A 15,594-nucleotide genomic window follows, 5' to 3' on the forward strand; every position below is an offset into this window, starting at 1 on the left:
GGCACCCGGCGCTGAAGCCTGCAAAGATAATAGCGCCATACACGCATAATACCGGGCGTCATTTGCGTAATTTCAGGCTAATGAGTGGCCCTGGGTCATCAACCTACTATGGTGGCATGCGGGACTGGCGTCGAGCGAACTGAGCCCAGGTGCGAAACACGAAACCACGCATTGAGTGACTCGGGTCGCACGGCGGCCGAAGAGCGGGCGGCCCACTCTGAAAGGGCGCCTATGACGGTGCGTGCCGGCGCGGCGCGGTGGAGGCGGCGGCGGAATGGTTTCGTAACCCCGCATCCGCTGGTTGTTTGCCGACACGGCGGCACTGCCTCTGTTCTCTCGGGCGGAGGATGCGTGTCGGCGTGAGCGTCATCGCGTCACGCGGGATGCCGGTGATGATGGGGTGCGTGCGGAAGTCGCCGCACCGCCGCGCCTCCTCCCTCCTCTCGCCCTGCTCGCTCTCACTTCTTTCACTATTGCTCCACCGGGCCATCGACCGGCTCCCTGCTGCCGAAAACAGGCGTGCGGGCGGGAGTGTGGTTGTCGAACCGCATTGTGAGGTGAACTGGTGAACGACTGCTCAAGGACATCAGCCATCGTTCGGTCGTTGTTCTTTATCTGGAGTGCGTCATGATGAGTCAACTTATCGTCACTTTTTTCTTTGTGCGATATTCAAATGCACTTATCAAGTGTGCAATGTGCATGGAGCTTTCATGATAACTGACTGATGTGAGGCCTCAGGTCTTGGATGAGTGTCTAATATTTGCTTTATTTCATTCTTACCATCAACGAAAGTAAATTGTTTATATCATTCCGCTGTAGTTGAAGCGTTCTGTGATTGCAGTTGGCTCGCTGGTCTGAGGCGGCTGCAGCCCGCGTCTCGGTTGCATTCTGTGTATTCTGGTGGTGCGGCGGGTCGGGTTCGTCCGGCCGGCAACCGCGGCGTCCTGACATGAACTGGTCGTACTGCGTAGTACGCCGGCCGCCGTGCCGCGCCCGCCCGCCGGCCGGTCGGTTGGCAGTCGGTCTGCACGCGACGCCCCCCTCCCCCCGCCGCCCCGCCTCCCGCGACCCCAGCTGGATCGGCGGACCGGGCGACCCGAGCGCAGGCCTCGGCCTAGTTCGGTTGGCAGCTCGCTTATCGCGCTGCGTCGCCCCCAGACGTGCGTGCAGGGCAGGGGCGCCGGGGAGGGAGACGCGTGAGCCGCCGCGGACCGGCAATCGACTCTGATCCCGGCAGATTGGATCAGCGGCTCGGCTGACACGGCGCCCGCTGAGGATAAGAGCGGATCGCCTCGCCTCGCCTCGGCCGCTCCGGCCGGGATGCTATTCGCGGACGGCTTCTCGGAAACTCGTCCCGTTTGGAGCCTGCCGGTTGCTCTCCGCTCCTGCCGGAGTGAACTGGAAGATGGCGGCGGAGGTCACGCTTCTGAAACGTCGCCTCTGCTTATGACGTCACGGCCAACTAGGAGATATGCCGCGTTTCGCCCACTGGACGTTGCATCCGTGTGGTGACGCTCAACTTCTGGCTCGGCAGAAGGGATGTAAATAGATCGACTACAATTTGAATTATGTTGACCTTCACTCTCTAAGCAGAACTGATGGATCTTGGCTTGTTTGAATTCGTGCAGCGTTGACTTGTTTGAATTTCTGCAGCGTTGACTTGTTTGTATCTAGCAGTGTTGCTGGCAGCTTCTGAGAACCGTATCGCCGGCGCGGTGGCTGGCCTCAACCATCGATTCAGTCGCTGTTTTTGGACTTGACGTCGGCACGAACCGAAGCGGCTTTACTAATGGACACTGCCGTCTGTTCGTGATTAAACAGCCTGCTTTTCCGTGTCAGGTGCCTAGTAACGTGGTTCTTTTGGGATAACCTCTGTCATCGGGAATCAATACCGTAGATTGTCACCAATCACCAGCGGTCCCAGTCACCATCTGCCGAGTCACTGTACCGGTGAGCTGATCGGTTTTGGGGCGTTGGCGAGGGACTGGCTGCGGCTGAGCGGGGCAGCGCCCGTCATGCCTCCGCTGTCCGCCCGTCCAGGCCGCCACACTGCTCCGGGCTGCAGATGGACTGTGTCCACTTCCAGCGCCCCCTCCATCGAGGGGGGGGGGCGTGCAGAACCAGTACGACAACTGCTCGGATAACAATGGCCCCGGTCCGGCACGGTACTGGAGTGGAGTCCACTCACTCCGGCCCACGGGGTCGCAGTCGTGGCCGGCCGCGGGAACCGGAAGAGCCCGGCATGAGAGCGCATGAATTCACGCTGACGGCACCCGCAGCGCGCGGAATTGTACGGCTGTGTGTGCCGTGTGATCGCGTCGTTTTTATGAAAAATTGACGATTTTTACGCGAGCTGACGTCGTGGTTTCGGGCCGTATTGTCGCTGCACGACTGGAGTAGCCGACCGCTTGCTCCGTAAGTCGTCTTTTGTGTCGGTTGACTGCTGTTTCGTGCAGGTTCGCTGACGGGCGGGGGTCTGTGGCCGGCCGAGGAGGTGCCGGGCGGCGCGATGGGGCCACTGGCGTCCGTTGGAGGCCCAGGGTGCACAGAGGCGCCCCGTGCAGGCTCAAGGAGGACCGGCGCGGCCGGCCGCTCACAAGGCGAACGTGTCGTGTCCAGCCTTTCCCGACGGTCGAGCTGCCGGTCCGATCGCCCAAAATGGGCCTTGGACGCTGGTATGGAGCTGACTGACGCTTGTTTGGAGCGGAGTGGGCCAGAGATATCCTTACCAAACCAGCGTGGTGGGACGGTGATGCTCGGACTCGACGTTGTGGTGTCTGGTGTGGGTAGGTGGGATGACGATGGTCGTTTTTAAGTGGACCTGGATTAGCCGGGGTTGGAGGGTATTCATTATGTTACCTGTGGCCGCCGGTATACGTTCAGAGGAGGGCGGAGACGCCGCGCGGCAGCTGGTGCCTGCAGTCGGCCCCAGCACCTGCCCCAAGGACGCTCGGACTCGTCCCCCGCCGGCTGCTCCCCGCCCCAGCTGCCCGGGCTATCAGCAGCCGCCTGTCGGACCACAGGGTCGGCCGGTGTCAGTGACACCGCTGACACGGTGACATGGCCGTGTCAGTGACACCGCTGACACGGCCGCGGTGCCGGCTCCGGTGTCACATCCGCCGTCAGCTGACGGATGGCCAGAAGACGACACGGTCGAGCGGCACGGCCTGGCACCGGAACGGCCGCCGCGCCGACCGTTCCCCTTCTTCGATCGGTCGTTTCTGAAGGACAGTGTAGGTGCTGAGAGATCCCAGCAGCCAACTGTGGCGTGTTGATATCGTTCAATTTGAGCTCTATCGGATGGTTTCTACTTTCTTAGTTGCTGCTACTCTGTGAGGACTTATGGGGACTTATGGATGGCGAGTGTCCCGCACTCTCAGCTTTTGAAGGATATTGGAGTTGAAGTGACAGCTGTTCTAGTTTGGAGCAGCAGTGGCGATGGTAGCAATCTGACGTTCATGATGACCTCAGCTGCATATCATGTGGGGAAGCTTTCATAGCCGTCAAGTCAAGTGTTTGTTTTATGAGTCATAATCAGAGCGGTGTCATCATCTCTGCCTCCGTTGAGTGACGGCTGCCCTGTGACGTCCCGTGCCGGGAGGTCCCTCTCGGCTGCCTCTCCAGCCGCCCCAGTGTCAGGGTCGGGCCTCGTCTCCGCCGTCAGCTGATTGTGACGTGGAGCCGTCGCCAGCTGACTGCCGTCGCCTGCACTCGTGTCAATACCGGGGGCTAATTATAGGTCGCCGGGCCGGGGCGGGGAGGGAAGAGGCGGGCTCTCACGCTGCTGCCTTCACCTGGCACGGTCGAATCGGTACTGGGTGGATTCTACCGGCGTCAAAGAGGATTGAACTGCCCGTTATGACTGCTAACGTTGCCTGTTGATCCGTAGGTAGCGCTTTGATGTATCTGAGGTCATCACTTTACCTGACTTGGGAGTTCTATTCTGCACTTTCTTATTAGTAAAGTAACTTGCATGTTAATTGTTATGCATTCTCCCATCGACCCTTGTACTACACTCAGGAAGTGGGTGCACCTCCCACCGCTCACCGCTCGTCACCGCACAGCGCCGCCAGTTAGCGGTAATAAAATCGCTTGCTTAACGGATACGGCCAGTTTGCGCTGTGGGGAAACGACGAACCCTTGCGGCAGACCGCTTTAGGGCGATGCGCCTGGCGGCGGACGGAATTCGGCCACCCGCTGTCGGCTGCGTCGTTTCGGACGCCGCTCGTCGTCGTAACGATGGCGTTTTCCGCCGCAGTCGGTAATTTCATTCATCGCGACCGTGTCCGCAGGCCGAGTAATTGTCAGCCGCTGTCGGAGCGTTGGGATTGTGTCCACGGGGAGCGAGCGGACGGTCGGCCGACGGACGGACGTCCAGTGATTAATGAAACGACCTGTCCCGGGCCTGGTGCGCGACAGGAAGTTTGTTTGTAAACGACCCGCCGGACGACCACTTTGCGGGGACGATTATTTTTGGTTTTCAAAAATGGTCGCTGATTTAATTAGACGCCTGTAAAGGCGGGCCGGTCTGGTGTATCTAATTGCAGTAGCGGAGCTGTCGGAAAAAGGAGCGCCTGTGGATGGGTACATGACAGGTGACGCCGCGCCTCAGTGGCGTTTGAGGCGGGACCACAGTCCACCGCCGGTAACAAACGAGCCATTACAGAAGCCAGTCAAGGGTGGCGCCTTGTCACAACGTGATGGCTGTTTGTTCGTTGACACCTGATGAATCGTAATTTCGTCCGGTGTTATCAGCGTGGTCGATTTGTGTCGCACGCTTCACCGGGGATTTGATGCTGGTGCCTTTGTCCCCGCTGTCAGTAAGGTTTATCGTGTCTGGCGATGCTTGTCAACAGCTATCGGTATGGGCAGACAATTCTACGGATAGGCGGAGTAGTCGCACGTTTTTATTATTTCATTCTTTTATGCCGTGCAGTCTTTTTCGTTTCCACAGTCTTTTCAGGTCTCGATAATGATTGTTCTTTCCCAGCATGAACCCTGTTTTTGCTCCGCTGACAAGCCTCCGGCATTAGTAGTTCTTCTGTCTTTCGAGTTCCCGGTAGTTGGACTACGGGCTGCCGTGTCGTGCCGGCCGATCACGGTCCGTGCCGTGTCGCTCCGTGCCGTACTGTGTCGTTCCGTGCCGTACTGTGTCGTGCCGTACTGTGTCGTTCCGTGCCGTACCGTCCAATCCGCCCCGACCACAGCCTGTGCCTCGGCCGGCGCGGCGGTCGGCCCGTCCCCGACGGCTGTTTGTGCGCCGGTATTGGAGCGACAGAGCGTGTCGACATCCCGCCCTCAGCCGCCCCGCCCCGCCCCGCCCATCAACTGCCGTGCGCCGACCGCCCCCCGAACGACACCATACCGGCGGCTGGTGCCCACTTCGTGGCCCGAGCGGGATGTCGATATGGGGCCGTGTGCCGTGACGAAGCCGACATGTTTGTGCTTAAGGCGAGGGCGCGCTCAGGGAGGGGGGAGTGACGTTTTTGACAGGTCAAGGTGTGCTGGGTTGGCGATCCCAAGGGCTCGCGATTTACGTGAGGTAGTTTCCCACGTCTGAATTGAACCCGTTCTTTCGTGACTGGTGCGAGTGAGGACGGATACCGGCCATTTCTAGCGATGGAAACCGATTTGAAGCGGCTTTTTATGGGCCACTAGAGCCCAGTTATATCGGCACCCGAGATTAAACAACAGCTTCATCTAATCCCCACCAAATCAGGTGTCGGGTTGTTTAGACGCTCGGCCTCCAGCCAGAGTCATAATCACGTACCGGTCGTCACGTGACCGCATATCTAGCTACTGGGGCTAGTCACGTGATCGCTGGGTGAGTGTGCCTCATGACAGCCGCCTTTCAGTCCGGCGGCATACAGTGGGGAGCTGGCGGCGTTTTTACCTGGCCAACTCTCCGCCTTGGCATCGCGGTAACGCCACTAATTAAGATGGCGACGCTGTGCGAAATTATGTTTTGCTGGCGAACCAGTCCGCGAGTTAGCTCGTCCCGGAAATGACGCGTGTAATGAAGGGCGCAGGTAATAACCCGCGACGCGCCCGGTAACAGCGCTCACAGGCACCGGTAGCCGGCTAGGTAACCCGCCGGTAACCGTCCGGTCACCGAGCCGCGTTTCAACCACTCTGTGATCCGAGCTCCGTTCCAAGGCTCGAACCCGGGCCGACACACAAGTGTCCCAGTGTCCGGATGTGGAGAATTCGAACACTCCAGAGTCGCAGGTGGCACTAGCCGAGCGGATCGGCTTTACCGGGGAATGCGTGTGACGGAAACCATTGCCGCGTTCCGGTATGTGTCGGTGCGCCTGCTTGGCGACCGTCGGCGTCTCTTTGAGTTTGGGGGGGGGGGGGGTGGCCGGTGACCGCAGCAGGTGCCCTCTCGCGCCGATACCGACGCCGGCCGGGTGGACCGTCGAATTTATTAGCGGCGCCGACTTCCTGTGGACGGGCGCCGAGAGGTGCGGCCATTACGGCGCATCCGGTGCGCGGCGTCCGTCCGATCTCGCCGGCGCGGTGTGGACAAAGCCGGCGGCCACGGAAAAACGCGCGCGCCATGCTGGTCTCGGTTGATGGCGGAGTCGGGTGATAAATGGTGCGCGCTGCGCCGACCGGGGCCGCCGGCAGGACGCCACCCTGCGGCTAATGTGGCGAGAGAAATGCCACGGAAGAGCGCCGACGCCGCACTGCTGCCGGCGGTGGCTTAGGCTACAAGGGTCCCCGACTCAGGATATAGTCGTCGTTATACTTCAGTTCAGGATAATGTGGTTCGTCGATTCGTCTAGCGTTTCAAATTTCAAAATAATAGATTGTATTTATCCTCGTATGTGTCGGTTGTAGCTCAGAAAAGTCAGGTTGTCTGTGGTAGCAAGATAAGATCGCGTTCTGTAGCGCGCAGAGGCGGCGCGGAGCCCCACCCCTTTCCTCCGCCGTGTGCCCGCGGCCTCTGCGCTATGTTTACCTTGGCGGACAGCTCTGTGGTGACCGTATGGGGACGGTGACGGGCGACGGGCGCCGCCCTCCCGGTGGGTGCCTCTCCGCCCTGAGTCGAACTCGCGTTGGAGCTGAGCTCGCCGAGCTGTGAGTCGCGCAGGGATGACACGGCAGCGGGACGGCGGAGCGTCATTGCTCAGCGGCCGGCCACCGATGTCAGACACCTGTTTTTCGGCTGTTATCGCGTGTCGGTGGCGTGCCGGCCTCTCTACACCGTTCCTGTCCTGCCGAACCACCGAGCGGTCGGTCGGTCGAGCTCGCAGTCTGCGAAGGCCGTTCTCGGCACGGCGCGGTTTGAACCCCGCCGGCGCGCGCGCGACCGTTGCCGGCCGTTGCTGAGGAGCTGACCGCGGCCGTTGCTCCCCAAACTGCGCAGCGGCAGAGGGGGTGTCGACCTGCGCGATGGGTGCACCGCCTCTGCGCTCTCCGGCACCTTGCCACCGCTCCGGGCCGACCCGGGCGTTGTTTGTATCACCGCGTCAAAAATCGCACGCGCGGCCGCGGCACGCCCGCCACGCCGCGCCGCCGCGTGTATCGATTTTTGTGGCGCGATACGATCGGCGTCACTTGCCAACTTTTTGTTTGTGAGCCCTGTTGTGAAACGGCTCATCCCGAGCGTAATGGCGGGACCGAGTTGGCACGCAACGGCACACCGACCCGCCGCACCACGCCGCCCTCACTTCCACCGCACGCTCGCCGCTCGCCAGGCGGCCTCGGCGCCGTCGTTGATTTGCATGAGGACTGAGGAAAGCGGTCCGATGCGGAAGTGCGCCTCGCTCTCCTCGCAGGAAAGGGAAGATCTGATGGCGGGTCAGGCCTCACACTGTCACCGTTAGCCGGCGCTCCGATCTAAGCAGCTTATCCTGTCAAGACTCGAGCGATTCGAGGTGCATTGCTCCGAGGTGCGTAAAGCCGCGTGTTCGGCTGGACGTGATGAGAAATCTAAGCACCAGGACTCGGCACCGGGCAAGTGTCCAGCAGATGTTGCGTAGATTGGCGGTGGTGGAATTGTACAAGTCACCGCGTGCCGTTGCTCGTCGCTCGGTATGCGTACAGTTTACGCCGGTCCGTTTCGCTCACGGTACCCTGGCGTCGATCAGCGGCGCCGGCGGTGTGGGCCGAGGGGAGGGTCTGTTGGTTGATCGGTGCCGCTGCCAGGTGTTGTGGAGCATCGTGCAGGCAGTGGCCCTGGCAGCCAGCTGGCAGCGGCACCCCGCGCCACCAAGGTCACGGCCGAGGTCGACCCCCTCCCCCCAGAGCCCCCTGGGGACCCCCTGACCACCTCAACCCGCTGACCCTCGCCGGACGGGGCCGAGCTGCCAAATGACCCTATAGTGGCAGCTCGGGAGGCCCCGGCCGGGCTGTGGCGAAAGCGCTGCTCTGAGGTCACGTGGAGCTGCTGGCAGACCGGCCGGCGGCCATGAATGTGTGTGACGTCACGGCAGCCCGAAGGGGGTGAGGGGGGCTGTGACCCAGCGACCTGTCAGAAGAATGCTGGCAGAAAGGATTGTCGGTGGACACGCCCACTAGCGCGGTGCCAGGGTGGTCAGAGAGCTTATGATAGGTGACGAGTATCTTTCCACTGGGTGGAATGGGGGCTAGTCGTCATGACAACCTCGCTGAAACACGTCTTAGAGATCGTGAGGTCAGGGCATAACGTTTCATTAGCGGTTTTTTTAGCTATTTACGTTTAATATTTAATCATAGTCTCGCAACTAGCCGGTGCTTGAATTTGTGTGTTTTCCCTGAATACCAACCAAATACATGCACTGCAGAACTTCTTTTGGAGAAAGCAACACCTTCTGCGGGTAGTGCTTTCCTTCCTTCTGATTTTAGTAAAACAAATCACATTCCAAATGACACCCTTTAGCCTTCATTTCCAAGGATGCCTAGTCTAGCGAAAGTCATATTACCCAGAATACGGCATGCTTTGGGCATCTCGCACAAGTCATCAATCACTGTCCAAACTTATACCAGAGCAAATGAAGCACGTCGCTACCAACCACCGTGAGATGTGCTGCTTCCCATCCAGTCGCCGTTTGACGCGGTGCTAATCGATATCGGGGCCTCGCCGCTATCTGTTCCCGGGAGCGGCGAGCGGGCAGGTAATTACTGGCACATTGGCTCTGTGCCGAGCACCGGCCGCCGCTCTGTACCGCCACCCGACCATTATAAAGCCATTACGGTGGACACTTCGTGATGGAGCCGTGGGAACGCGCCCGCAGCCGGACGATGTGTCGTGACTCGTGAGGCGTCCTCTCAGACCGCCACTGTGTCGTGAACCGTCCTCATCGAGACTGTTTCGTCAGGTTTCCTTTCTTCCAGCTTCCGCCATTCATTAGTCAGTACTCAGTACTAACTCGGTTATTTCTGCTCTATTCCGTGTTATGGTCGCTTACATCTACAGCACCCGGAATGTTCGATTGGGCGTTTAGAACACCACAATCAAATTGTCAGTTCTAAATCGATATTTTATCGTTATTTTATCCATAGTTATATCTGGCGATACCATTTGATTGAGCTCCGGAATTGATCGTCAAATCGATTCACATGAATGCGGCTACAGTCGGGGTCGGGTTTTATCACGAGGTGACACGTGCAGGGCTTGGTGCCGCGTGCTGCCACGTGCAGCCGGGCCGGCGCACGTGCCGGGCTGTCAGTCGTGCGCGGACAGTTCGATGGCTGTTTACCGGTGGGGGTGGATGGGCGGGGTCCTGGTTGCAGTGCGGTGCAGTGCAGGGCTGTACAGAAGCAGCGCTAGCTTAGAGGTGCAGTGCATTGGAGGAAGGGCCGGAATAGGTGCTGTTCAAAGACCAAAGCTGCCGCATGACAGTCTAAAGGATCGATGTGTCGTTTGAGTCCAACTCGGTCTGGCAGGAGTCATGCGTGCGGAAAAAAACTCACGCAAAAAAAGTTTCCCCGACTCTGATGCACCTGGTAAACTTGCCACCCGTATTCTGGAACGACCTGACGTGAAAAGAATCCGCCGGAAGGATGTTTAGCTTCCACATTCCCCATGAGACGGAGTGCAGCTACAAACAGAGTAGTCCTAACCCTGGAGGGGCCGAGTTTTTTGCCGCTCCAGTCGCTCACAGCGTCTGGTGGGGTCCGGGTCTGGGGGTCTGGGTCTGGGCCTGGGTCCGGCGGTCCCCGGGTCTGGTCCGTCGGTCGCCGATGCTCCGTTGTACCGCTGGATGCGACGGCGCCGGGGCGTCGCGCCGGACGGGCCGCCGGTCACCCGTGGCTGATATATCGGCTGTGTCCAGCGCCGGCTGATGGATGGAGCCGGCCGTCACGCTCCTACGCTCCGCCACCGGTGCTGGGGCTGTGCTGGTGCTGTGCTGGTGCTGGTACTGGTGCTAGTGTTGAGCTGAGCTTATCTGGTGCTGCTCGGAGCTTAGCTTGTGCTGGTGATGTGATGGCGCTAGAACGGGTTCTTGGTCTGGTACTGTTACTGGCACTGGTGATGAAACTGCCACTAATGTCACATATCTAAGCTGGTCATCTGGTTGCTGACTTTCATCTCCAGTTGCAAACTCAAACTCCCGCCAGCTCCTCACGGGCTATCTCACTGCATTACAGCGTCGTTCCTTAGGTTGCGCACGCGTCACCCCCTCACCACGACCACGCTGTCTTCACCTCCCCCTCCCTCCCCCCGCTGCCGTCGTCACCGTCGCCCTCGACGGTGTCTGTTTATTGTATCGCGCGTGCGGCAGCGTCGCGCGCCCGCCGGAACGCGCCGTCGGTGACTGTGGGTGGCCTTCGTCGTCTCCCCGGGTGGCAGCGTCGTCGACTACCGTCGTCTTCGACTTAGAACTGTCGATAGGACAGCTATGTTGTGGCTCAGAGAGAGGTGGTCTACAGTGGGCGACGTAGCAGGGGATGTTTGGTGGTGGGTGGCCGCGGAACACCTCCGGAGGCCACTGTGCGTTCAAAGATGAGCGTTAGTGGCTCTAAGTGTGATATTAGGCGGTGCTGTGGTGATCCAGGGTTGGGTTGGTAGCTGCATTTGAGCGCGGTGTTTGAAGTCAAGACTGCCGCGACGCCACTTTTTGCTCGGGGTAATTAGCTAACCAGGTCAGCTGGAATCACCGGTGTGCGTTCGGTGGTCGCCCTTGCGCCCCGCTCGCGCCGCTCGGCTGGGTAACCACCACGGCCGCCGACAGCTGCGCGGAAACCGACCTGCGTATTTGGGTAGGCGGCGCGCGCGCGTGCGGTCGGCGCCGAGCATCCCGCCCCGGTACTTTCCGACAATCAATGGCTGTCAATTGGCGTTCACCCCAGTCCGGCCCATCGGCTCACCCCCGCCGCGCGCCGCTCGTCGACAGCTGCTCGGCGGCCCACACCCGTCGAAGGGGTCCCCTTTCGCCCGCGCGCGCGCGCGCGTTCTGATTCCACCCACTCAGCTCCGCCAGGGGTTCGGGTTTCAGCGGGGAGCGTCGCTTACATCCCTGTCGTCCGTGGGCAAACGCGACGACAAATAGACCACACACCGCCTTCCGCTGTCGCTCTGCTTACTGGACCGCCTGGGCGGTCATATTCCCTGCATCCGCCTGTCCGTCTGCCCGCCCGAGCCGGCCCGCGGACAGTACCTGCGGCCACGTGGGAGCGCCGCCGTCCCCGGCTCATCACGTGGGAACACGGACAGCGGCCGCGGGTAATCCACTCTCGGCGTTCCATTAGCCGGACGGTGGTGCGTGCGGCGCGGTGCCGAGTCGCGCCGCGTCACCCGGAATTAGTTGATTGCGGTGTGAGCGCGGTGCGCCGACGGCCGCCGCCGGCCGCTGGAGACTGCCGCCCGCAGGTGGCATCGGCGCCGACGGTAGGATCAAGAGTCGCGCGCGCCGCCGGGCGGCTCTTTGTCCCGCCTGCCGTCCCGCAGTGTCATGAAGTATGGGGTCCGGCCGACGCCCGGCGCCCCACATCGTTTGGCTTTTCCCACCGGGGCTAACTCGGTCCCCCTGTGGCCCGATGGCGTCCGAGACTGTACCGGCACGTGGCGGCCGGCGCGGCACAATTCCAGGACGCCGCGCGCGTTTCGATGCGCTCCATTGCGCGGCATTCAGCGGGCGGCCCGCGACAGCTGATCAACTCAGCGATCACGGCGTATTGTGGACCGCTCATTGTCGACTGGACGCACGTGCCGACGCACGGACGGAGGGAGGGGAGTGGCGCTGCGTCACCCCACATCGCCCGGCGCGGCACCGCGCGTGTGCCGCTAGCCGAGCTCCCGGGCTTCAGCGGCGCCGCGTTTTTGCTGCCGAGAGAGCGCCGGTGATGGAGAGGTGTCCAAAGGTCGGCTCCTCTCCCGGCCGCAGCCCAGCCTTTCTTGCGTCCATCCGCTATCCTGTCGAATGTTTTTTTTTTCCTGGGGCGGGCGATGCGTTTTTGTGCGACTGATTGATTTGACTCCTCTATTGTGACGTTTTCAATTAGTGAAGTGCGTGCCTCGGCGGCCGACTCCCAGCTGAGGCAATGGATGGCCGTCTTTGTGGGATTTGAGGCGGCAGAGCGGCGCAGGATCAGGATGTTGTGGCGTGAATGAAGTGGTGGATGACGCGAGCCGTCGGGCTGCCCTGTATAGCTAAATTAGCAAGAACCATGATGAAGGTTTCACCCGTTGGATGGCGAAGATGATTGCTTTGACTCGCTGCAGTAGAAAAAGCTGCGGGGATGTTTTTTCGCGTGGCTAATTATGGAGGCACTGATAAGCTCATAATAGGTATACTTGCTACTGCGAGAACTCGGCAAGACTTTGCATACCATCTGCAATTCAATAGAGCATCGTTTTATGGCTCAATTTCCTTGAAAATGAACAACATGCAAACTTCCAAAGTCTATTTGAGGCGTCTGGTAACAAACCGTTGTTGTTAGGCGGACGAAATGTTCGCCAGCTCGGGGCGTTTTAGGGTCGGATTTGACCTCTCGGCGGGATGGGAAAGGATGTGATCGGGGCGCGCTCGGCTGAACTGAATGGGTTTCGCTCCGTTAATGACACACCCAAGACAGAGAGGCCGGCGCCGGACTATATGTATTGTTCAGCATCTGGTGCTTCACCGCCAGTCGGAATTACCCTCTAATTTATATTTACGTCGGAAAACTAACGTTTAGTGGCCATTTGGGCTCTCGAACGTGGGTCGTTATCCTTATGTGGCGCCCCCCGAGGCTGGTAGCACACAGTAGCGACGGTAACGGGATATTTTTCATCGGCGAGCGTTGTTAGTGTTTTATGTAGCATGTAAGGCTGCTCGCCGCTTACAGCGGAAAACATCCGCAGTTGGGCGGTTTCATTGGGCGAACATAACTGATATGGGTCGTTACGGCGCTCCGTTTAATTGGTCCGGCGCTGGCGCACCCGTTGCTTTTAGTGATATTGATAAACGTTGTATCGCTTGCCGCATTTTGTGAAGGGTGCTGCTTTCTTCCAAACTGTTCAGTGTGAAATACGCATCAAAGTAACTACGCAAAGGTTTCCTTGCTCTTGAGCGCACCTATTGAATCAGAAAATTCATCAGATGATTTGTATATATCGGTGGGATCATGCCACTAGAGTCTGTATCCTTATCGCCTTTCGATATACATTCCCTCAGTGCTGTGTCTAGGTTCAGCCTAACCTAACCCTGCCAGCACCATCTCCCAGCGGCGGCTCTGATCCCAGGTCAGTTCAGTCCAGCTCCTCGCCGAGAGCGTCTGGCCGACTCTCAGCCCGGTTACCCGTTGTCGGCCCGTGCGCCGGCAGGGAAGGCCGAACGGACATCGGCCGGCAGGTTTTGTGCGCCGCCATTAGGGCGGGCCGCAGCGTGATTTATCGGCGATAAACTGGGAACAACAGCGGCGAGATGCCGACACAAAAAGCGGACGGGGCGCTGTGTGCGTGGCCGGCCGGCGCGCCCGGTCACGTGGACTCCGGGTCACCCCAGGCTCGGAGATTGGCCCGGCAGTGGTCAGACGGTCGGCCTGGGCAGCGCGGGTTCCGGAACCTTTCTGGACATCGTGGCGAGTTCCACCACCCCGGCCTCGGCCTGGGTCCTCTCGGACCGCGGACATGTTACAGTTCAGCCCGGGATGTTCATTCACGGCAGCGGTCGAAAGTGGAGAGTGGTTCCTGAGCTGTCCTTTGACCTCAGGTCACGTGACCGGTCACCGGTCGAAGTGACAGGTCGCTGAGACAGTGAACGATTGTGGGATAGTCTCCACTCCGTGCTGTCTATGGGATGCGTCAGAGCGGCAAGTGGGGTAGCTTGATGAAAGGCGTTTCTACTTTATTCTCATGGAAATGAGGTGGGGATGAAGTGAATATTTCAGAACGGCCTATCAACCAATAGCTGCGCGCTTAGCTATCGCCAGTTACCTACTCACTAGGGTCTTAAACTAAAATGTAACAGATACGACAAAGCCGAAGCGAGGTGGCTATCGCTTGGGCAGTTGATTTGGTCTGATCCTCAAAGAAGATATCGGACCTCGCCAAGTGTCGGCAGCTGGTATCTGACGCCCCCGTTGGTCGGCGGTGTGGGTGGGTCTTATTGTTTCTGTGGCTCTTTTGTGCAGAGATTGGTATCTGTCTTTTTGTCCTGTCACATTGGAGAGGCCGGACGGTGGCAGAGCCGTTCGTTTATACTGCCGGGAGCTGTGCGAAGAATGTCAGGCCTCTGGCGTCACGCGGCGCCGTATCGGGGCACAGACACTAGACAGTGGATCTCTTTGTTTCAGGCGTGTTTTTAGGAGACACTGCCGCGCGTCTGAGCCTGCGCCCAGAGTCAGCAAACTGTCATGGGCTCTAAACGAGCACAAGGTGAAGTTAGTGCCAACAGTTCGAGTTTTTCACTTGTGTTTTTGCCTCTTTCGACCCAGAGTTCGGCATGGCGCGCTAAAAAGACGCCGCCACTGGCTGCCAAGGTCCATCGAGAATAGACACCTGCTGGCGACGTTTGACGCAGGCGGCTGCAACAAAAAAATGGGGCTGACTGTGTCGACGTCGACGGTTCTCCGCCCCTGACGGTGGCTGGCACCGACGACCGATTACCCGCCGCCCGACGACCAGCGATCGACAGCCAACGGCCACCGTCGCCGCCGCGAGCGGGGACGCTCACCCCCGGGCCGCCACCAACCACCTGACCCCGGGGCGAGGCCCTGAACCCACCACAGCCGAGCACCGGGTGACGCCGCTGATGGATCCAGCTACTATCGGCCGCGGGCAGTGCCCCAGGACGAGGAACCGTCCCGACACTGGCTCAGCGACCGTGACCTTTGCGGTGATCGCTGCGTCTGTCTGGGGCGGCCTTGACGCAGTTCATCTGTCGGGTTAATTTTAAGTTGTCAGATATGGCCGCGCTTCCGAGCGTCACACTCCACCCGCTGTCCTCCGCCGTCGTTACCGTTGCTGCCGTTGATGTGGACTTTGTAGCACATGGCGTCTCCCAGCTGGGGTCGCACGGGCGGCACGCCGGCTGGCTCCGGTCGCCCCGGGGCGGGGGCGGGGGCGGCCGCAGTCAGCTGTGAACCCAGTGCACCGTGGCCTCCGCGGCCTCAGCGCGCCGACAGCTCGGAGTCTGTTGCATCAGCCGGCCCCGTGACTTGAGCCGAACGCCACCGTCACGC

The 15,594-nt window shown here is 60.0% G+C and overlaps 1 protein-coding gene across 1 annotated transcript in view; it reads left to right on the forward strand.

The window, feature by feature from the left end:
- Positions 1 to 15,594, forward strand: part of LOC122390341 (max dimerization protein 1-like) — a 37,188-nt gene that overhangs the window by 2,213 nt on the left and 19,381 nt on the right. The window lies entirely within an intron of this gene.

Source organism: Amphibalanus amphitrite, unplaced genomic scaffold (genome assembly GCF_019059575.1).
Source record: "Amphibalanus amphitrite isolate SeventyFive unplaced genomic scaffold, NRLGWU_Aamphi_draft 000392F_arrow, whole genome shotgun sequence".
In the NCBI taxonomy this organism is placed as follows: Eukaryota; Metazoa; Arthropoda; class Thecostraca; order Balanomorpha; family Balanidae; genus Amphibalanus; species Amphibalanus amphitrite.